A 25,170-nucleotide genomic window follows, 5' to 3' on the forward strand; every position below is an offset into this window, starting at 1 on the left:
TAACATTTTATTTGGGAAGAAATAGTTGCAGTTTGGACATACAGGCAGACCAGGTGGTCTTCAGTATGTCTGAAGTGCAAAGAGAAGGTTGGGGATTTTATACCAAAGAAAAATATGATGTGTGCGGCTGAGAGAAAGTTCTTTTGTATTATTAAAGTTTTGGGGAGCTGGCAAGATCTGCTGGGTGGGCGATGGCAGTGGACAAACTAGTTCTAGAGTTGCAGCAAGTTATCTCAGCAGCTGTAGATCAAACTGGTCTCAGGTTACAACAGGCAGTTTCAGCAGCCAGACTTGCATAGCACTTGTGGAGAATTGTATTTCTAGAGCAATGTTATGTACCTGAGTGCTATTTCTCCTGGTCCTTCCGATTGGGGTCAGACTTTCATGCTTCTCTTCCTTTTTTTTTTTTTTCAGACAGTGTCTGGCTCTTTCACCCAGGCTGAAGTGCAGTGACGCCATCACGGCTCACTGCAGCCTTTACCTCCTGAGCTCAAGTGATCCTCCTAACTCAGCCTCCTGAATACCTAGGACTACAGGTACATGCATCCATGCCAGACTAATTTTTTATTTTTATTTTTTGTGGAGACAGGGTCTTACTATGTTCCCAGGCTGATCTCAGACTCCTAGCCTCAAGAGATCTTCCTGCCTCAGCCTCCCAAAATTCTGGGATTACATGTATGAACCACTGTGTTTGGCCCATTTCTCCCTTTTGCTCAAGTTCTTTCTTTGCAGCTATCACTAATCAACTATTTTGCAATTAAGCTTAACTGTCCCTCTGTGCCAAGATGGACCTGTCCCAATTTTCTCTGTCCCATATCAGTGAAAAAGGACAGGGATCTATGTCAGAGAATGAAATATGTCCTCAGGAAAGGTCTTTTTGGAGTACAGTATCAAGCTCTATCTTATCAGTCCCATAGGCATCAACAACCATCTTCAGGTAGTGAGGTAGCATTATCCTGTTGGAAGAGTTGGCTTTACAAAGATTAAACAGGCAATAAGGACAAAGCTTTAAAAATCATAATACAAAAAAAAATCAGCAACAGTATAAAAAATCCAGTTTGAATAATAGTTCTAAACCATGACCTAATTTTGAAAGTAACCAACTAAACAGATCAAAAAGTCCAGAAGTATCTGGTGAGAATTGTTGAAGCCATTTTTTTTATCTTGTGTAATTGTGTTTCTACTTAATTAAGTTAGCTATTGCACAAACACTAGCGTAGCTACTAAGTAATCTAAAGCAATTCTGTTAACTAACACTACTTTAGCAAGAAAATCTAGGGAAATTTGTTGGGTCACAATGACCTTAGCTCTAGAGTCAGCTCCAATTGTTAAGCATAGGTTTCCAACCATTGTTTCTAAGCAACTGACACAAAGCAGAAAAACTCTGGCAACTGAGACCCATCAGACTGGATGTATGCCTTCTAGGAGGGTATCTCTGTTAATATTAAAGCATAAGGTAATAGGTTGTCAACAATGTTCAAAATTTGTTAACTTAATTTGAATCCAGAAATACCCTAAGTCACATTGGCCTTCTCCTTTCCATTTATTGAGGTGTGATGTTGCCTGTGCATACGATTGATTACCAAATCCCCCATAAATAAAAATGTATCCTATTGAGGCACAGCAGGCAATCCCATGTAGAGTATTCATAGAGAATTATCAGCAATAGTTATTCAAGGTCTTACTATCATGTTACTACATTGTTGGAAACTATGAACAATAAAGGAATTTGGATCATAAATATTTTTACGAGTTTTTAAGTTTTAATTTTTATAATTTTTAAATCTATTTTCAAAGTATTTTCTACAGACAGCTCTGTTAGGGTGAAATAGGGAATCTGAACATGTGAGTCTGAAAGTTTGACTTTATAAAAAGGACCAGATGCACAACTTGAACAAACAGTTACATTAGTAACATGACTGAAATCTGTTATGTGGTAAACTAAAAGTTCACTTGCCTCATGAACAGATCAGAGTTTTGAGTGACAGATCCAACAGTTACATTTCCACCTTTGGCATTAGACTAGAAAATGTGCACTAGGGCATTATCTTTCCAGGAAAATGTAGGCATGTGAGAAGAGATCAAACATTTTTTTTAAGTGGTATACTGACTTAGTCCACAGTCCACTACAGATAGAATCTGCTTTATCTCATTGATGAAGGGAATTTAGTTTTAAATTCCCTGTTTGGGTGCTGGTTCGGTGAGAAGTAGAAATCTTTTAAAATGAGAGATGTGGATCCAGGAGTCAATGCCCTTTAGTTTGGCAGCACAGAGACTGGTGAGAAGGACTGGTTATGGGCCTTCCGGTGAGGCTGAAGAGAATTCTTATGTAGGTGTCTTTTCCAGGAGACCAAGTTGCCAGGCTGCAGATCTTGGTATTTTAGGTCTTTGTTTCCTGGGACTGTGCTGTGGAAAGAGGTTCTACCAAAGTATGATTGCCATTCATTGCTTTAACAATGCCTTTACAATATTGAAGTATGTCTCCTTTCATTGACTGTCAAAAGCAGAAGGAACTAAGTGCATAGGATGGCCTGTGACAGTTTAAAAAGGTGAAAGTTTATGAGCCCCCCCAAAAAGTGGCCTTTAGATTTAATAATACCAAAGAAAGAACTTTAGGCCAAGGAAGGTGTAGAGTTTCCATAAATCTTTCCAACTGGGTTTGTAGAGTTCCATTTGTTCATCCTACTGGGCCAGAAGATTGGGGATAGGCACAATGGAAATGCTATGAAGTTGTCCAAACTGAACACACTTGTTTTATTACATGGCCAGGAAAACAGGATCTCCAATCACTTTGTAGTTCAAGAGGAGTTCCCTGGGTGGAATAATTTGTTCCAGAGGAATTTTGGCCATAACTGAAGCACTGGCTTATCTACAGGAAAAAGCCTCTACACAATGGGAGAACATGCAAACCATTACTGGTGTATATAAATATATGCCCGAGGGAAGAGGTAGTTGGGTGAAATCCATTTGCCAAACCTTGAAAGGCCCATTAGGTCAACTAAAATGTCCAGGATTGGTACATATGGGTTTTCCTAGATTAAACTTAGTGCAGGTGGTGCAAGGCAAACAGGCATGTTTCGCAGCTTTTTAAATGTCACCCCACCAATACTGTTTTTTTAAAAGAAATTAATTTGTTAATTGCCTAGTGAGTCAAATTATGTTCTTTGGTTAACAATGAGTATATTACTAAATTTGGGAAAACTAATTTACTATCAGGTTCAAACCATAGTTCTTTTTTGTCATCAAACCAGCAGCAATGATCTTTTCCTTTTCATCTTCTGGTGCCCATTTTGTGAGTCTTTCGTAATTATTTTCCAGTCATCTTTTGAGGGCTCTTTTAGTGGGGCCACAATAGAGATTTGATTAAATGAAAGTTTAATAGCATCATTCTTTACAGCATTATTAACAAGGTTGTTTCTTCTAGCTTCCATAGAGTCTAACCTGGAATGTCTGGAGTTCTGGTAATAGCCCAGGCATCTGGGACCTGGATGGTATTCAGGAAGTCCTGTACATAGAATCCATCTTTAATTTGATCCCTAGTAGAAGTGAGGAAACTCCTTTGTTTCCAGAGCATTCCACAATCCTGAGCAACCCCAAAAGCCTATCTACTGTCTGTGTGTGTATATATATATATGTGTGTATATATATTATATATAACATATATTTTATATATTTATTTTATATATACATATATTTATATATATATATGTACATTTTCTTTTAGCAAGGAGGCAAAGCTGAGCAACAGCAAAAAGTTCTGTCTGTTGGGCAGAAGTAGCCATAGGTAAGGGAGCATCTTCAATGACTTCAGAGAAATGCTGGGTGTGATGTGAATTTAGAATAGATTCCGTAGTGTGGGGAACAAAAATGCTTAAGGGAGATTCCATGATAATTTATTTAGTGGAAGTTAATTAATAGGGTGCTAGCTGGAATTGCTTGCAAACAAGAGAGTAATTCTCAAGCTACTACTGGCTGTAGTTGCCGGCTGTAATCTCCAAGGAGGTGGTGCTGAAATTCATGTTTCTGGGTTAGGATGTCCAAGGCATTTCTTTTCTATTCATAAACAAAAAGGAAAATAAAGTTGATAATTAGGGTGTCTAGGGCAGGGGTATTTAAAAGCCCTTCATTTAAGTTTAAAAAACCAGTATCTTCAGAATTTTTCCATATAATGGTATCAGGTCGAGAGATTTTAAGTAGGACATGCAGGGATCAGACAGTCAAAGAGAAGTTTGGTATCCAGTTAATGGCAGTATCCCATCCAGTGAATCCAAAAAGCCCTCAAAGTTGTTATTTTAGTTTGGGCTTACAGAATTGTAGAACACCTTGTAGTTGTTCAGGATCCAAATGCAGCTCTGTTTCTGAAATCAGATGACCCAGATATTTAACTTGGGACTTAACTAGTTGTAGTTTTTCTTTAGAAACCATGTGACCCTTGGAGGTGATTGTCTTCCTTGCAGTCTTGCCTATGAGGAAGAACAAAGAAATAACTCATCTACATAATGTAATGAAGACAAGTTTTAGGAAAAAAGCCACATCTCCTAAATCAGCATTCAGAACTTGGGAGATGTAAAAAGGATTTTCAGTATATCCCTAAGGCATGACCACCCAGGTATATTACAATTTCACCCAGGTGAAGGCAAATTTGTATTGATGGCCTTAATCAACAAGAAGCTAAAGAAGGAACTGCAGAGGTTAATTACAGTGAAAAAATTTACTATCAGTTGGTATTCATGTCAGCAAAGTGTGCAAATTTGGAACTATGGGATGATGGGATATGATGGTATTATTTATCTTGAACACATCTTCATCCTTGGCTCTTAGGTTTTCTTATTGGGAGAATGGGAGTTTTACAGAGACTAGTACAAGGAATTATTAAACTTTGAGTCTTGTATTTTTCAGTTATGGGTTTTATGCATTGTCAGGCAAATTGACTAAGGAGATACTGTTTGGTATTAGGCAAGGGGGTCAATCTGGATTTTTATTAGGAGTGTACTCTGTTGATGATATGGCCCATAAATACACAGGTATCTGTTCCAATAAGGAATTTTGGAAGGCAGCAGAGATGTCTTTTGCACATGAGACAGCGTAACAAATAACTGAAACATCATTAGTAGAGTCCTGTTGACTGGAGGCTAAAATAAGAGGCTATAAACTTAAACTATGAACTTAATTTTATTTTGAGCCAAATTTGAGGATTGCAATCCAGAAATGCAGAATTAGCACAAACCAAGAATGTGTCCCAGACTGGGCTACATCAGCTCAAAATTTATACATTTTGTTATCTAGAAAATGAAAGAAGGGGGACAGTAAAGCAAAGGTGACATTCTTACAATTCTGATTAATGCTCAGTGACCTTATATATAAGACAAAGCAAATAGGTGGTTAACTTATACAGAGTAAAATGTTAACTAGTATATAGAAGTCTTAAGGTCTGGAGAGAGATAACTGCCTTTATCCTGTCTTTGTGCTTTATCTGATAGGAAAGGTGGTAATCAGTACATGTCAGTAAATATTTGACAGACCTCATCATTGTGAGTGAGAGATTAACTTTAGTTTATAGGCCTAGTTTTTATTACCCATATGTCCAAACTGAAGCAATCTTGGGTCGCTTAAAAAACATATTTTTTTTAGGTTTTCATTTTTTTGACAGTCCAGTGAACTATTGGGATCATGAAATTCTAGAATCATTTCCCTCTTTTGGGAGAAGCAGATGCCATCATGGTTTTTCTCTTTAAAAAATCTTATCCCAGTAAATAAGCTGGAGCAGACTCCACCAGTAAGAAAAGATGAGTAGCCTGTAAAAATCTCAAGCAGAAAGTAATAGACTGGGACAGAAAGGCTATCGGTAGCTTATTAGAGACTCCCACTCTTTGAATGTTTTATCACTCTGAGGTAGGGGCTGATTGAGGCTGATGGGGTTCAACTGATAGGGTTGCTCCTGTATCTCTGAGAACTGTTAGAATCTTATTGCCAATTTGAAGAGTAATCTCCTCACAGTGATTAAGAGGGAGGATTGAAGAAAACAAAACACTGAGTCCTCACATCCCCTACATTGTGGGGGAGATAATGGAAGTTCATTTGAAGAAGGATGTCTAATTCATTTAAGCTTAGGATAGTTCTTATTCCAATGGTTTGGCTATTTACAATAGTGACAATTACCAGGAAATAGCCCTTGTGGATTCAAGTTGTACCATTTAGGGTCTCAATGATGGGGTTTTTTGTTTGTCTGTTTGTTGTTTCTTTGTTTGTTTTGTTTTTGAAACAGAGTCTCACTCTGTTACCCAGGCTGGAGTGCAATGGTGCCATCATGGCTCACTGCAGCCTTGACCTCCCAGGCTCAGGTGATCCTCCCACCTCAGCCTCCCAGGTAGCTGGGCTACAGGCATGCACCATCACATCCTGTTGATTTTTGTATTTTTTTTGGTAGAGATGGGATTTTGCCATGTTCCCCAGGCTGGTCTCAACCTGTTGGGCTCAAGTGATCCAACTGCCTTGGTCTCCCACATTGCTGGGATTACAGACATGAGTCACGGCACCCAAGCCCCAATTGTTTGTTCTGGAAGCATTCATCTGTGTAGTTGGACATTTAAAACTTTAGTGGCCTTCTTTTTATTGGTATTATCTAAGGTTCCAGGCCATTAATTTGACAACTTAACAAGATTAGTAGTTTATATGGTCTCCTATTTTTATTAGTTGAGGAAGTTCTTAGTAAAAACCATTAGCAAACATAGAATTAAAGGTGACTCTAGTGGAGTCAAAATCCATAGGAAAACTAGAATTTTCTCTAAGTATAGCTTGGAACCTGATATCATAGTTGTGAACTGATTCATTTGGCTGTTGGGTACAAGCCTGAATTTTATTCCAGTCTGTGGCTTTGAGAAATGCTTTGATAATGGCCCCATGTACATTTCTTGCAAGTTGCTGAGCCTGTTCCCAATATTGCAGACCATACGCTGAGGAAGTAGGGACAGGTCTCACTAAATCCTTTTGGAGATGTGTCCAATCCGCTTTTGCATTTGGTGATGGGTCTGGCTTTCTACAAGCACACAAACAAGTCAGTAAAGGCCAGAGAAGCCAAGCTGTTTTAAGCCTGAACTGTAATGTAAAATTCATGGAAAAAATAATGGGAGTCTTCAGTAACTAGGAAAATCCTTGGCTATAGCATGAAGTTCAAATTTAGTCCAAGAGTCATAAGAAATCTAGGGAAACTTAGGATTGTTAGAGAGCCTGATCTTAAAGGAACAAGTTTTCATAGGTTGAGACTGAAAAGCAGGAGGTAGGGCATTAGCACAGGAAGATGTATTAAAAAGGAAGAAAGTTTGGAAAGTGAAACATTGAGAGGAGAGGTAGTAGATGGCGCCTGAGAGACAGAAGGATTTTGGACTTTTAAAGCCTTTTTTTCTTCTTTTAATTTTTTATTTTTCTTTGATAATATTTTGGAGCAAGAAAAATGTTGATTCCCAATTGCATTTAGATGCCTCAATGTACCAATTAAGGTACACATTTCATTAAGATTGCTTAATTTTAGAGCCTTACTTTCTAGTTTATTCCTGAGACAAACTAGTTTAGAGAAGTCAAAAGAACCTCAGGTAGGCCATTGTAATTCCAGGTCATCTTTAGTATACTTGGCCCATCAAGACAAGAAAACGTGTGAAGATGGACCATAATGCTTAAATGTATATCCAGCTTCTATTGAGTGCCCAGTGGGGAGTTGTTTTGGTATGTCTTAAGAATTTTAAATTTTAAGAACCCATTGTGATCTAGTTTAATGCCAAATACACAAAAGCCAATGCAATGCAAGCTCCAGTTCCCAAAAGCCAAATTAAAATGCAAGCACCAAGGGAAGATAAAGTCATACTAGGAAGGACAGTAAGCCTTCTCCAAATGAAGGCAAAAATCCCTTCATCCAAATCTGGAGGTCAAAACCTCACAGCTGAGGTCAACATGAGGAAAATAACCCTCCTCAACAAAAGATATCTCAGACAAGAGAGAGAAAGACTTCTCTTCAAACAGGAAGGAGAAAGACCTCTCCCAACCAAATCCCAAATAAAATGGAACTCAAACCAAATTCAGGAGTTCTGTCCAAGAGAGACTCATCGGGGGAAAACGGGCACTCAAAGATCTCCATTTTAGGTACCTCACATAATAATCCCAAGGGCCAGTGATGCTCCTCTAGGTCAATCAGCTTTGGAGCCCACTTCTGACACCATGTATTTCAAAGTTAAAATGTAGAGATGAATCTCTAAACTTAACGTTTTATTTGGGAAGCAAGAATTGTAATTCAAGGCATATATGTAGATTAGATGGTCTTCAGTATGTCCTAAGAACAAAGAGAAGGTTGGGGGTTTTATAAAAAAAGAGGAATGTTATGTGTGGTCTTGAGAAAAAATTCATTGGCATTAGTAAAGCTTTGGGGAGCTGGTAAGCTTCAATAGTGGGTGATATCAGTGGGTAACATTAGTCCTAGACTTTCAGCAAGTTATCTCAGCAGGAGCTATAGATAAAACTGATCTCAGGTTACAATTGTGTATTTGGCCTCAGGTTTATTGTGGCTACAAAAATGAAACACGTTGACTGTCAAGAAAACCAGAACCATTCTGTATTGAAGGTACAGTGAATACATGAGAGATGAATAGAGCAAAAAGAAAATCTGAGTAATATTTGCTGAACTCGGCAAGTTCGGCAGCTGGACCTGCAGAGAATTATATTTCTAGAGCAATGTTATGTATCTCAAGTGCTTTTTCCCCCTGGCTCCTTGACTCTGATTTAGCTGGGTATGACAGGAATGACCTAATTAGTAGGAACAACTTTCACAGTATAATGGAGGGACCCAATTCTTCCTCTCTGTTGTCATAAGGTTCATTCTTCTCCTAGTATAAAGTCCACATTTCTTCGTTCAAATCTATTGAGAGAAGAAATATAACAGCTTTCCAAGAAAGAGTCCTGGAACTCAACCAAGCTACACTACAGAAGTCACATCTATCCTTTAACCAGTGGTTGGGGCTACAAAAATGAAACATGCTGTCAAGAAAACCAGAAGCATTCTGTATTGAGGGCAGAGTGAACAGATGAGAGATGAATAAAGCTGAAAGAAAATTTGGGGTAATATTTGGAAGTGGGAAGGCAGAAAATGAATTCCAGAAATGCTACTAAAGCTATCTACAACTGTGGTTAGATTTTCAATATTTACCTTTAAAAATTACATATTTTAAGCAAAAATTATAATGCTACTATTTTGCCATTTGCCAGATACATATAGAATAGTTATTTTGAAATACATATCAATAAATTAATAAACTAAGTAAAAGATGTCAATAAACTAATTGATGTCTCTATCAATTCACAGTGTATTATTTTGATGTGGTTTGGGAACAGCAAGTTTGAATTGTACAATGATCATCTTTCAATACATTATGTATGTATCTGCATGTTATTTTCTTATTTTAACATTATAGAAAGTCTAAATTTGAGACCTTTTCTAAATGTAAAGCTTTGGCCAAATAACCCTACTAGGCAGCTCTCACCACCACAACCACCACTGCTCAACTATAGACACAGTTTCCACTTCTTTGGATCTTCTAGTTTTATTAGCAAGCTTTCAAAGATACTCACTAAATTAGAAATAGGGTTCACATTCAAATGCTCAAATGAAATATAAATATTTCTGCCTAGAGTGTATTCAGAAAAGTAAACTCCCTGTTAGGGAAAATTACTTAGCAGACAATTTCTATGAAGGTGAGTACACACTGCAGTAAAGAGCTTTAGAGATTGGGAAAGGCTAAAGTTAAGCTGAGCTCCCTGGAGGATTGTTAAAGCAGTTTATTTTAAATATGCTAAAATGTTAGGGTATTATCTTTCTAATAAGATGAGATCAAAGAAGAGTCAACAAACAGAACTAAGAAAATAGATGCTGTTTCAGAGTTCAAAAGTTCAATAGCATATGCATTTAAGCTTCCTGCTGACTTTTGCTGGGGTTGTTAGAATGTTGACGATTTTCAGGAGAGCTTGGAGAGAAACCAACAAAGATTTTTTTTTTTTGGTATTTCTAAGCATAAAGGTACCCTCTAACTTCCACGTGGACGTGTTCCAAGAGTTCAGGTTGCAAGTTTATCAAAACTCAATTTGCATTTTTCTGATACACAACCAGATAGCTAAAGTGGCAGGAACAAAGTTCTGTCCTGAGGGTTTTGTGAACAATAAATGCATGTTATAATACTCCTGTGAGAAAATGCATTCAGTGTGTCAACTTGGAATGGCAGGGGCATATTTCCCATCAGAGTAGGAATACTTCAGTTTCAAGTCCCTGGACCAGGAGGCTGAGCTCCGAAACAGAAGAAGATAAGATATGAGAATTAAAGGAAACTTAAAGTAAAAACTTATAAAACCCAGGGATGCCAACCAGGGAGTAGGAAGTATCCTCTCCTCACACTCCCATTAACATCCTTTACCTCCATAGGCCTAGGCCCATCTCAAACTGGAATTTGAGAAGATTTCTTTCTACCTGACATTTTTTAATGTAATCCTTAACTCATTTTCCTTCATTTTCTTTCATCGTAAAATAAGCTTACTTTGAGGTTTTATAAAGGGTTATATTTTAGGCAAAAGTAGAGAGTAGCTATTAAGAAGAATACGTCTTTTGACTTTTTTTAACCTTTTTAAAAATTTTGACCCATGTGTAGATCAGTAAAACTACCATAAATTTAAACATACCAACTTTTTACAACATTTAAGGTAATGATTGACTGTAAGAATCATCTTATAGCCTTATAGACAAGAGATGACTAATGAGTCTTCCAAAGGTGTTTAGCCTTTGAGAAGTAGTTTAAATCATAGGAGAATATAGATTAACAATATATTACCTATTCCTGTTCCTGGGTTTTAAGTAGTTAAAATTCTTTTGATGTTACATAATTTAGAGCTGAAATAAAAGTTCCAAATTGGGTATGTTGAAAGAAAATACATTGTTCTACCAAAAAGACACCTGTACTTGTATGTTTATTACAGCACTATTCACAACAGCAAAGACATGCATTCAATCTAGGTACCCATCAGCAGTGGATTGGATAAAGAAAATATGAGATATATATCTCCTATAGAATACTATGCAGCCATAAAAAGGAACAAATCATGTCCTCTGCAGCAACATGAATGTAGCTGGAGGCCATTATGCTAAGCAAATTAATGCAGGAACAGAAAACCAAATACCATATATATTCTCACTTATAAGTGGGAGCTACAAACTGTATACTCAAGGACATAAAGATAGCAACAATAGACACTGGGGACTACTAAAGCAGGGAGGATGGGAGGGGGTGTAAGAGTTGATAAACTAATAGGTACTATGCTCACTACCTGGGTGGTGGAATCATTTGCATTCCAAACCTCAGCATCATGGAATATACCCGTGTAACAAACCTGCACATGTGCCCCCTGGATCAAAAATAAAAATTGAAAATAAATAAATAAATAAATAAATAAATAAATAAAATACAATTGGAACTGTAAATGCAACTGTAAATTGAAACAAGCCCAGAACTGATTATGCTAGAGCATGAGAGAGAACTTGCCAGTGGGGTGGAAGAAATAGCCAAATGTGACAAGAAATGCCCATCAGGTAGGGAAAAAAAGCCAAAAACAAGGACAATCATGTTGTAGAGAGAAAGAGGGGGAAAAAAAGATGACTAAGAAAAACAATTGTTTTGCACAAATAAAGAAAAGGTGAGTACAAGAGAAGGTAATAATTCCCGTCTTTTCTAAAATCAGAATGGTATTTGGCAAGCAGTGTATGGATTTCAGGATTGTCAGGAAGTAAGAACTGACTAAGTTGGCTGTCACTCCTGGGATTAGGGGCACGTGTGACTAGAATTATAGGAACATTAAGGATCATGCCCACTAGAATTATAGGAACATTAAGGATCATCATGTATCCCCTGTGAGCAGTGTTTTGGCTGGCCAGTCTCAAAATCTAGACTTTGATGTCTTAGGGAAAGCAATGACAACATACCAATCACTGAATTATTGTTATCAGTTGTTTCACATTAATAAGCGTCAATGTTTTTTTTCAGAAAAGTGTTAATCTGCTGGTGTTATATTAAATAAATTCCCCTCTAGAGAAAGGACACACACCAGGATTGATTTAGTCCCTGACACTGATCTCCTGGGAAGATCATGTAAGAGAAGACACTCATGCATGCATATGATATTCATCTAGTAAAGCTAAGAACCCCTTTCCTCTTCCCTACTCTAAAAGTGCTCCCCAGATAAAATGCATACTGATTATTTCAAGACAAAAAAAAAAACAAACGGCAATTTTTTTACTCTGAAATAGCCAACTACATTGAAATTTTTTGTAATATACAGTACTTTTTAATTAAGAGCAACTATTAAGCTGGCTTTCCATAGTCAACAAGAAAAGAGGTTAAATTGGGATGAGAAAGGGTTTATACACGCATACCTTGGAGATATTGTGGGTTGGGTTCCAAACCCTGAAGTAAAGCAAACATCACAATAAAGCAAGTCACACAAATTTTTTGGTTTCTCAGTGCATATAAAAGCTATGCTTACATTATACTGTACTCTATTAAGTATGCAATTGCATTATGTCTAAGAAGCAATGCACATTCCTTGATTAAAAATACTTTATTGCTAAAAAATAATAACAATCATCTGAGTCTTCAGCAAGTAATAAGTCTTTTTGTTGGCCAAGTGGTCTTGCCTCAATGTTAATGGATGAATGACAAATCAGGGTGATGGTTGCTGAAGGTTGGGATGGCTGTGGCAATTTCCTAAAATAAGAGAACAATGAAGTTTGCCACATTCATTGACTCTTCCTTTCATGAAAAATTTATCTGTAACATGTGATGCAGTTTGATAGCATTTTACTTACAGTAGAATTTTTTTTAAGACTGGAGTTGATCCCCTCGAACCCTGCCACTGCTTTCTTGGTTACGTTTAAGTAATATTCCAAATCCTTTGTTGTTATTTCACCAATGTTCACAGCATCCTCACCAGGAGTACATTTCATCTCAAGAAACCATTTTCTTTGCTCACTTATAAGAAATAATTCCTCATCCATTCAAGTTTTATTGTGAGATTATAGCAATTCAGTCTCATCTTCATGCTCCACTTTAATTCTCACGCTGTTTCCACCATAGCTTCAGTTACTTCCTCCTCTGAAGTCTTGAATCCCTCAAAGTCATCCATGAAGGCTGGAATCAACTTCTTCCAAACTCCTTTTAATGTTGATATTCTGACCTCCTTCCATGAATCACAGATGTTCTTACTGGAATCTAGAATGTTGAATCTTTTTCAGAAGCCTTTCGATTTACTTTTCCCGGATCCATCAGAGGAATCACCATCTATGGCAGCTACAGCCTTAAAAATTTATTTCTTAAAAAATAATACTTAAAAGTCAAAATTCCTCTTTAATCCATGACTGCAGAATGGTTATTGAATTATACAGTCATGAAAATAACGTTAATCTTGTACATCTTTATCAGAGCTCTTGGGTGACAAGGTGTATTGTCAATAAACAGTAATATTTTGAAAGCAATCTTTTTTACTAAGCAGTAGGTCTCAACAGTGGGTTTCAAATACTCAGTTAACCATATTATAAACAGAAGTGCTATCATCTAAGCTTTGTTGTTCTATTTATACAGCACAGGCCAAGTAGATTCAGCATAATTCTTAAGGACCCTAAGATTTTCAGAATGGTAAATAAGCATTGGCTTCAACTTAAAGCCACCAGCTGCATTAGCCCCCTAACAAGAGAATCAGCCTGCCCTTTGAAGCTTAAAGCTAGGCATTGACTTTTTTTTCTAGTTATGATAGTCTAAGATGGGATCTTCTTCCAATGTAAGGCTATTTTGTCTACATTAAAAATCTGTTGTGTAGTGTGACATCTTCATCAATTATCTAAGCTAGATTTCCAGAATAACTTGCTGCAGCTTCCACATCAGGATTTGCTGCATCGTCTTGTACTTCTATGTTATAGAGAAGGCTTCTTTCCTTCAACCTCATGCACCAATCTCTGCCAGCTTCAGACTTTTCTTCTGCAGCTTCCTCGCTTCTCTCAGTCTTCACAGAACCTCATAGAACATGAAGAGAGCTAAGGCTTTGCTCTGGATTAGGCTTTAGCTAAAGGTGATGTTATGGCTGGTGTGATCTTCTAACCAGACCACTCAAATGTCTCCATATAAATGATAAAGATGCTTTGTTTTCTTATTATTCATTTGTTCCCTGGAGTAGCACTTTTAATTTCCTTCAGGAACTTTTCCTTTGCAATCACAACTTGGTTAAATGCTTGTGGTACAAAAGGCCTGGCTCTTGGCCTATCTCAACTTTCCACATGCCTTTCTCACTAAGCTTAATCATTTCTAGCTTTTGATTTGAAGTGAGAGATCTGCAACTCTTCCTTTCACTTAAACACTTAGAGGCCATATCGTAGGGTTATTAACTGGACTAATTTCAATATTGTGTGTCTCAGGGAATGGGAAGGCCTGAGGAGAGGTAGCGAGATGAGGGAATGACTGGCCAGTGAAGGAGTCAGGACACGCAGGCTATTTATCAATTAGGTTTGCAGTGTTCTTTGGGCACAGTCTGTGGCACTCCAAAACAATTACAATAGTAACATCAAAGGTCGCTAATCACAGATCACCCTAATACACATAATAATTTCAAAGTTTCAAATATTGCAAGAATTACTAAAATGTGACACTTACACAAAGTGAGCGCATACTGTTGCTTGATGCAGGGTTGCCACAAACCTTCCATTTGTAAGAAACACATTATCTGTAAAGCACAATAAAATGAGGTTTGCCTGTATATTTATCTTATTAGATAGAAACCACCAGATGGCACTGTGTTAGGTGTATCCTGGTAATTTTCATTATGCATTAGTGTACTTGTGGTTGGACCTTAGGGAAAAGCAAGATGGCACTTTGTGCATCTCACAGGAAGTAATTAAACATGCCAGTAAAGCTTGCTCCGTTGCTGAATTTGTGGCTATGATCATTTCTTTACTCTCTGCTACCCACCGTGTAGCAATACACCAACCACAACAGTCTGTGCTACTCACTGCTTAACTAGAGAAGGAAAGAACCACTTTGAGTGGGTGAAAGGGAGTGTTTTGTGGTTGTTGGACTTCTGCACTGTGGGCTGATAGCAAGAAGTGATCTCAGTCACAAATACAACAGCGACTTGGGTGTCTTGCAGTTTACTAAATAATACTTAGTGTTTCATATTGTGTACCTTACAGACAATATTACCTTCATCCTGAAAAACATCTCAGTGAAATAAACAAGTGGAGATATTGCAATTATCTGTTACAGAGAAATTTTTACCACACAATAATGTCATAAGAACTCAAGTATTGACTAAACATAAATTCAGAAATATACCTCTAATATTTAACTATCTAGATTGTGGCTTGTTAATTATTTGGGATGTAGGGCCTCTAAGTGGAATTAAAAATCTATGCAGCACTATGATGTGTAGAGAATTATAGTCATTCAACATAGAACCTAAAGGCCTGACTAACTAAATAGCTTTGTGACCTTGGAAAGGTCATATGACATCTGAGCCTAAACTACTTCATCATAAAATTAGTGGGGTTGAACTACAACTCCATCATATCCGCAATGTAGGAAAGTGTTCGCATGTGTAGGGTTTACAGTCAGAAAGACTCCGGTTTGAATTCCTACTCTGTCACTTAGCTGTATGAACTTGAATAAGTTATTTAACTTCTTGAGCCTTAGTTTCAATATCTTTAAAATGAGGATCATGATACCTATTTCTTTACTTGCTTGAGAAAATCGTGTGTGATTATAAACATGGAGAGCTCAGTATAGTGCCTGGCGCACACTAAGCATTGAATAATTATTAAGTATTATTACTTACAGATACGGAGTTAACCTTTTGCTTCTTTATTGGGCTTTGTTTACAGGGTTGAAGATGCTCTAGAATCTATAGCTGATTCAGGCTGTGCTGGCTCATCATTTGGTGCTACTTAGTTTTTAGTAAATATAGTAAATAATAACTTGCTTTTTCAGTTCTATCTCTGCTGCTCTATAGTGGGGATGAGCAGGTCTGGCCATAAAGTTAAGGCAAATATTTAAGAATGCAGGAAGAGTGATTTAATCAAAATCACAGCTGGTATGAATGTCAGAGCTTTACCTACTGTTCCAAAAAGTTTTTGGCTTGCAGTAATGTCCTTAGTCCAGGCTGCATCTTGCCAACCCAAGTAATATTTCAAAGGTTGATTTAGATTTGGCTGTTCAAAGCATAGATCACCACTCCAATCTTCCTAACATTTCCAGCCCACGGCCAAGATTCTACCATCCTTAAAAGTTATTGCCACAAACAAAGCAAAGATACACTGCGAAATTAAAATGGGGACGAAATTATCCACAGGAAGTATATTTTAATTATTTCACCAAGTTTAGGTCAATCTAAGTGGATTTGGTAGTATTTCCTGATGAGATCTGTGTTTTGGCATTAGGAAAACGATTCAAAAGTGGCCCACCAAGGTCTAAATCATCTCTAAGAGTATAATATCCAGCATCTCTAATGTTCCCACTAAAATACATAAGAAGATTCTGTGAGAACAAATAATAAGAAACATAAAAACTTACAGCCATTCCTCAAATCAGAAGCTAAGAATTTTACTCTGCATCAGAGTAGGGAATACAAACGAAAATAAAAAGAAAAGCCCTTAGAAATTCAGAGTGACAGATACATGTTCTAAAGATGGTCATTCCAACATATCCCATCCCACGTGATCTTACAACACTGACACTCTTTCATGAACATAGGCCTCCTTAGTTATGTGCTATTAACAAAATACAGAGGAAATCACTGTGTGACTTCCATGGCTAGGTTAGAAAAGTCAGTACTACTTCTGACTTTTGTCTCTGTCTCTCTCTCTCTCTGTACCTTGCCCTTGGTATTCAGCCACTGTATATAGGGAAACCCAAGCCACACAGAAAGGCCACTATTAGGTTTTCTAGGCAACAATCCCTGCTAAGGTCTGAAACAGCAGCCAGGATTGCTGGCAATGTAACAGTAACCACTAGATGTGTAAATGAGGAGGACTTCTGATGATTCCAGCTCTCAGACTTCGAGATGTCCCAGCTGGTGCTGAGTGGAGCAGAAATGAGCTACCCAAATGCAACTTATCCAAATTGCAGATTTGTAAGGAAAAGAAATGTTGTTGTTTTAAGCCACTAAATTTTGGGGTGGTTTGTTACACACCAATAGATAACCAAAAGACCCTGATACACACTTTTTCACATGAATGAAAGTGATCCTTTTGTTGTTAAATTGGAATTGGAAATATTGTGTTCTTCTCTCTCTGCTTGTCCCACCACTCAGAAAAACAGTTTCAACTGCAAAATTGGACTGTTCTTCCTTTATACGCACTGTTACTGTCATTAGAGTTTAGCAGGATATTACCAATAAAGACAATATCATTCACTAATATTTACTGAGTGATTATGATTCAGCATGGTGTTAAGTATTTTGCCTACAATTTCGCATTTATTACCTTCAATAATTACATAAAATATATAAGAGAAATTCCAAAAAGTTAAGAAATATTCAAAATTTCTCAGCCGTAAGCAGAGGACCACTATTTAAAACCAGTATATTGAAACACATGGAAGTATACAACGATCCCCACAAACTCTTACATCAATGAGAAAATAAAAACTTCACTGGGAACCCTATGGAAAATCATAACAAAGACACCATAATAAGATAAAATAATACGTCAAAATTTATGGGATGTGGCTACAGCTGTACTCAGAGAACCAGAATAAAATATATTCAGAGTAAAGCTAATAGGTTTAAATGTTTTCACTATAAACAAATAAACAGAATAAAAACAAATGAACCAAGAATTCAATTCAGTAACTTATGAAATCAATAGAAGGAAGCCAGAATGGATTATCAAGTGAAGCTTAGATCAAATGGAAAAGGTAGAGGTATCAAAACAAAACAAAACAAAATAAACCCAAAAGCACTGTCTTCATGAAAAAATAAAACTTGCACACATTGAATGTAGTAGTCGGGGTAAGCTAACTGTTGCATAAAAAAATAAATAAATTTTCAATCACGTACTAAAAAATGATTGGTTGTTTATGTCATAATCTAATAATATGGCGATGGGGTCAGGAGGGCCCTGCTTCATAAACTTGGCTTCTTCCATTTTATGTGGCCATCATCGTAAACACAGAAACTCAAAGGATGCCCTCAAAGAGGAAGGGAATAAATGATCGTTAATGGGTGATTTTTACCGACTAGACCTAGAAGCTGTATAGAACACTCCTACCCACGTTCCATTCACAAGAATCCTGTCACAACCTTATCTATCTCAAGTTGGCTAAGAAGTTTAGTCCACCAATATTCCTCAAAGGAAAAAGAAGTGGATTTGGCAGACGTATATCACTGTCTCTGCCACATTACTCTTTTGTGGAGGAAATGTTCATTTCACTTTTCATCCCACATATGGAACACACTCATCCATACCTCAAGGAAAACTCTAAGTCCCAAGCATTCACTGCAATCGGTTGAAAGGTCAAAAACTCCTGATGATATAAAGTCCTTTTTAACTTGCCTCATGTTGCTTCCCACAGTCTGGTGACTAATGAACCAGAAAGAGAAATTATCTGCCTCCCTCTAACACTGACTACATAACGATGGAGAAGGAACAGTGAAACTGCAATAACCATTCCCATTCAAAAAGGGGAAGAATGGAAAACACAAAATAGTTATTGGTACATAGCAATTCTGAAATCCTGTGGGACACATATTACAAACCTGATTCTGTGCTTTGGAAAGGACATCATCTATTCATTACTCCTTTGGACCCTGCCCTTCTCAGTTGAGGGAGTTTGTTCTTCCATGGGCACAGTTAAAATAAATTTTTGGAAATTATGCCCTCTCTGGGGGCAGAAAAGCTTTGGGAACCTACTTTCTGCTCATCAAAGGCTGAAGTTCCAATAATTGTTGTAGGGTTTAGTAGGAGTGTTTTACTCCAGGTTTACTACTTTTTTTAGGCTTCTAAATTATTTGTTTCCAATTAGTGTGATGTACAGCAAGCATACCCAAAGTTCTTTCATGACCATAGTTCCCAAATCTAATTTATTTATTTTATTTTTGTCAACAGATCATTCCAAAATTAATGGCTGCTTTCTTCAGGAATCAGAATTCCTTGAGGAAATAGGGTTAACTAGAAAGGTTTTTAAAAAATATATTAAAAATATTGTTACAATTATTATACATAATATGTTTAATAATATTACAATATTATTATATTATTAAACATTAACTTCTGTTCACAAGTTATCTCAGTCATATTTGGTATCAAATCTTATTTCTAATCATTTCAGAGCTAGAAACAACCAACTCTTTCAACTCTTCAAAGACCAATTTTCTAGATTCATCTATTCCTATGCATTTTGCTTTCAAGTTGGTCAATTCCTTCCTGAAGCCACCTTTATCTTTAACAATCCCAATTAATATTAGCCAACATGTGTTACAGTTTTATTCTTTCACTTGACTCCCTTAGGCCTGTCAGCTGAGCAGGCATATGGTCTACCTCCCAATATGGCAGGTTATAGCGTTACCAATTGTGTCATCAGTGCATTATACAGATTGCCATATTTCCAGCCTCCAATATCTGTTTCCTTGAACTCTGACAGCCAAATGCTAACCCACTCCCATGTATTTCAGATTTGTATTAAAGCCACAGCCCACTCGTAAATAAATTAAGGAATACTAGCTGCTTTTGGGGGAAAAGAAAAAAAACATGCAAAGTCTCAGAGGCTTAGCATATCATAATCCAGTGCAGATTGACAACAGGGTTTCTACTGCATGCAGTCATTCTGGAATGAAAAGAACCTTGTTACCGTGCACAGTGGTTCATACCTGTAATCCCAGCACTTTGGAAGACTGAGGCGGGCGAATCATGAGATCAAGAGTTCGAGACCAGCCTGGCCAACATGGTGAAACCCCATCTCTACTAAGAATACAAAAATTAGCTGGGCACGGTGGCACATGCCTGTAATCCCAGCTACTTGGGAGGCTAAGGCAGGAGAATTGCTCGAACCCGGGAGGTGGAAGTTGCAATGAGCCGAGATCACGTCACTCCACTCCAGCCTGGGTGACAGAGCAAGACTCCATCTCGGGGGAAAAAAGTATATATATAGTACTAAATAAAGTTTTAGTTTCACTCTCTTCAACATATGTTTTCACAATCCATATAGCATCATTCAGCCTGGGTGGAGAGAAAGAGAAAGAGAAAGAGAGCATCTAGAGAATGCACATCCTGCTCTTAATTGCCTCAAACTGAAAATGGCACCTAACTTTTCTTAAATTTTATCAGCTGGAACTAGACTTATGTACCACTGACTGTGTCACTCTTCTGGATGTGAAGACCTGGGAAGTATAGTTTAGTTACGCACCCAGGTAGCGGAAATTGTTCTGGCCTATATGTCCCAGTTCAGTGGAGCCTATGCATCTGTTGTAGGCAAACTCTTAGAAAGAGTTTATAGACTAGACAGGAAAAAAAAAAAAGATAAAGCAAGGAAACCACTCTGCTCAAAATAGGATAGAGATTAATACTAGCAAAGAGATGTGAATATATACTCAGTATTATGATCTGGCCTACTGAGATGACTGGATTCAAGGCCTTGATACCTAGTGACAGAAACAGAAGATAAGGCAGGGCGCGGTGGCTCACGCCTGTAATACCAGCACTTTGGAGGCCGAGGTAGGAGAATCATCTGAGGTCAGGAGTTTGAGATCAGCCTGACCAACATGGAGAAACCATGTCTCTACTAAAAATACAAAAATTAGCCGGGCATAGTGGCGCATGCCTGTAAATTCAGCTACTCGGGAGGCTAGGCAGGAGAATCGCTTGAACCCGGGAGGCGCAGGTTGCAGAGAGCGGAGATCGCGCCACTGCACTCCAGCCTGGGTGACAAGAGTGAAACTCCGTCTCAAAAACAAACAAACAAAAGAAACAGAAGATAAAATTGCTGCCTCTAGAAGAATGGAAATTAGGAAGAATTTTCAAGAAGAAAACTAGGTTACCACAGAGAAGACCACAGTAATGTTTCACCGTCAAGCATCCCTTCCACTCTTAAATCACTCCTAAAATCAAGACTGGTTCTAAAGTATGAGGAGCAGTTGAACCTATATGTGAGGGTTAACCTGCCAAGTCTGGATGGATGTAGAGACAGAAACCAAAGCACCACACTACTAAGCCTAAGGGAAAAAAATCAGAGACAAGGTTAGAGGAAAGAAAATTCATGGAACATGGAACAGGTACTAAAATTTCTCCAATTTATATTTTTGAGAATGTACTGATGCTGAAGACGCAAAAGCAAGGAAGGAATATGATGTGATCCTCAAAGGACAGCTTATATTCAAGAGCAAGGCGGAGACTAATTGAGGAGTCATTAGTCAACCCAGTGGAATTAGCCCAGTTCATTTCCCCTTGGATATTCTCCTGAAAATAATTCATTAAAATCAAAGTCTCAGAAGTTTTGACAAGAACAGTCAAAGAGCATTAGATTGTCACATTTTAAAGGATACTAACTTTTATCTGGGAGGAGGGGTAATAAAATTTTTAATGCTTCGAATCCCCAGTTTAGCTCTCTGTAGAATGGATATTTTTTTCTCACCTGAGCATCCAGGCTTTTTGCCATTATCATTTGTTCCACTAATTAGAAAAGAACATACATAAAAATTAACAACTTGAAGTAAATGTGTCTTATTTAGTACTATAAGAATGATATTATATTCTCATATGCTGTGACTTGCAATAATCATGTAATTCATTCTGCATCAGTAAATAGTGATTTATTCTTTGAAGCTTTAATGTGATTCATTTTGCCAGTAGTGTACTTACCTATTAGTTAATGCTTTGCTGCTGCTGACCTCACTAGATTTTTTGGCAAACCTTCATATAGCCTTCATATAGCCTTTAGAGGTCACAAAAATGCCAACCATGTTCATTATGGTTATTTTCCAAACCACCCAAAGCAAAATGTTTTCCCTCAACTCATTTGTATGTTTGCTCCTTAATTGATGCTCCACCTCTTGCCAGATTATAGTGAAACTCTTGTCACTTTACATGCAGCATGACATTTACTCAGATACCTGCTGAATTTATCATGAGCAATGCACACAGAATTTGTATCATGTGCCTTGAAGGCAGACAAACCGTAAACCTAGACCCATATACCTGCAGAATGAAAAGCATTAGGGAAATTAGAAAAGTGAGAGTCCTTGTAAAAGTAGAAAATGTGCCTTCCTCATCATCCTCAAAGGCATCATGACTACAAATTGCTGTTAACAGATAGATCTTCCAAAAGCAGTGCAGAACTTCTATGAATGTTTTTAGGAGGAGATTGTATATACAAGAAATATTCCTTATCTGAAAGACAGATGAGTTCTTTAAAAAAGTCAAAAACGGTATTCGAAAGATTCTTAAAGGCTGAATAAATGGAGCCAAACATCAATCTATTATGGAGAAAGTCCTGCCTGGAGATGACGGGGATTGAAATGGTGCCATTTGACTGTTGAAGGCATAAACATGTCATTGGGAGCATAAAAGAGTTCAGTGAACAGAATTCAAAATTTTTAGATCCAAACTAGATTCTGGTATGGGAACAGTGAAGAACTTTCTGTTGTAAGGTTGATTTACATGAGGTGTACCTAATATAAGAATGCTCCAATAGCCCTATTTTAGTTGATGTCTTAAGCACAGCAAGCACAATGCTAACAGTGTTTAACGTAGCCTCTGAAGCTAGGCCATTTGGGCTTCCATCTCTGCTCTGCCCCTAAGTCACTGTGACACCTTAGGTAAATGTTCTAACCTTTATGTCACTTAAGTTTTCTCATTTAGGAAACTTAAATGAGGGGAGGGCTTACAACAATAATGACTTCATGGGTTTTTATGAAGATTAAATGAGTGAATACAGGCAAAGCAATTTAGAACAGGGCCTGGCTCATAATAACCATTCACTAACAGTTACTATTCCTACTATTCCTAACTTACAAGGGAGGTTACATCCCAAGTGACTCCTAAGGTGGCAGAGATGCTTAACGACCACCATTGTTCCCTTAATTCCCTTTCCTGTCTCTCTGTCAGTCCTCTCCCAAAACTTCCCACACAAACTGTAAAAAAAAAAAAAAAAAAAAAAACTAAGTTTCAGCAACCTTGTTAATTTTTAATTCGATTTGTATTCAAACCGCCACTCGCTAGTCCTGTCCTGCAAGTCACCTGCAGTGATCTCCAAACTCACACATTTTTTTCCAGCTTTCTTTTTCCTTTAGGGTCCTTCAAGCCCTAAAATGTTTGAAAACATTTTTTTTTAATTGAAATACAATCAATCAGAACTTGGACAGGGCTCCCGATCACATTTTCCCTGGATTTCCTCTAAGTAAGGGTCAGCACTTACTCAGAGAGGGGCTAAGCCTTTCAGGTTATAGCTGCACGAGCTATCTTTTGTGGTCCAATCTTAATTACCAGTTGACATTTTAGGGATTTAAATGCCAAACTCTACTGCTTTGCATTGCATGCAAACAAAACCCGGACAAGATGTTAATAGACCATTTGTTTTGCAAATATCTGACCACAAAATGTCTGACTATACAGATAGCGCACAGCTACAGATACAGTACAAGTCATGCAAAAATGACTCTGAGACCTGGCTTCTGTCTTAACTCTACCTCCTGTCGGCTTCTTGTCAAACAAAAAAGTGAGAATAAGTGGTATACAAGTCTTTAAAGGTTAAGACTCTAGTACAATAGTGTTTTTTTTTATTTTCTTAAATTATGTGTCTAATTTAACACTCTCTGTTACCACTTGGTGATCTCGCTTATCTTTCTCAAATATTTTAAACATAATGATTTTCTCTAAGAAAGCAAAATATATATAATATATATATTTTATATATATACATATATATATATATATAATATATATACACACACACACACATATATATGGCTCTCCAAGCAGGAATTAAATTGAAAATAATCATCTAAGAAAACATACTATTATGGAGAATACTAATTAGCTGAGATTTTTACACAGGAATCTTTTTTCTTTTTGAGATGGAGTCTCACTCTATCACCCAGGCTGGAGTGAAGTGGTGCGATCTTGGTTCACTGCAACTTTCTGCCTCCCCAGTTCAGGCAATCACAGGAATCTTTAAAACACCAACCTAGATAAAAGAAAACAATTAATTCTGCTGACAAAATTAGATCAATTCATCAGTTAGCTATGCAATGGATATATTTCACACATGAGGGGATATCAGCTAAGTGACCTTAAAGGTTTTCTCTGAAACAGGAGGTCCTGATAGATTTTTTAGAGAGAAAAAAGGCAAAGCAATGGTAAGGTATTTAAAATGTACTGTGTCTTTGTAACATGGATGAAATATTTGCTATTTATCAAAATTATTAAGATGAAGTTGTCAACCTTATGACACTTTAACAACTATTCTCTTTACCTTTTAAAAAATGACAGGCTCCTTTCACAAACTAGAGTTCCCTTTTGTGGGCAGTGCGCGCCATGTGTTATAACAACCAAACACTGTATTTAAAATAACTTTTTAAGAAGCGCCTAGAATGGTATATGTTGCTGATTCTGTGCATATCCTTTTCTGCAATGATACAATATTGTTAGGATAAGTCCATTAAAACCACATTCAAAAGGAACTGAAAAATAAGATAATAAAATTGAAGAATTTTCATAGTCTACATATACAAGAAGTTCTGCTTCAGTTTATATGCTGATGGCAAGAATGAGCAAAGGTATAGTAACACATGCCTTCTGACTCACTCCAGGAAGAAGAGAAAAATACAAATTATGAAGAACAAAACATGAGACAGCTAAATTCCCCATTAATATGTGTTAATATAGATTATGGGAGAGGTGACTAAACCTGGTCGAACTTGAGAACTAGATGAGATTAAAATATTCCAAAGAAGATTTGCAAGCCCAGATACTTATAACATACTTCTAAATATTTATAACCTTTGTGCTAGGAAAAAAAATACAGATTTGTACTATCAAGCCCCAAGATCTATTTGAGTGCTAATATTTTCTAAACCTGGTAGAGACTAGGAAGTTAAGCATCCTTTCTAGGAATTGTT

General features: G+C 37.2%; 1 protein-coding gene across 2 annotated transcripts in view; it reads right to left on the bottom strand.

Moving 5' to 3' along the window:
- The window catches only part of LOC105477421 (NOP2/Sun RNA methyltransferase 3), a 258,079-nt gene that overhangs the window by 13,245 nt on the left and 219,664 nt on the right, over window positions 1-25,170 (bottom strand). Inside the window, exon 9 of one of the 2 annotated variants that reach the window (XR_011620409.1) lies at window positions 1-24,236. This exon is cut by the window's left edge and continues 13,245 nt beyond it. The gene's annotated coding sequence lies outside the window, so the exon portion shown is untranslated. The remainder of the gene's footprint in view (window positions 24,237-25,170) is intronic. The other variant, XR_011620410.1, reaches the window with a different exon arrangement.

Source organism: Macaca nemestrina, chromosome 2 (genome assembly GCF_043159975.1).
Source record: "Macaca nemestrina isolate mMacNem1 chromosome 2, mMacNem.hap1, whole genome shotgun sequence".
Taxonomy (NCBI): Eukaryota; Metazoa; Chordata; class Mammalia; order Primates; family Cercopithecidae; genus Macaca; species Macaca nemestrina.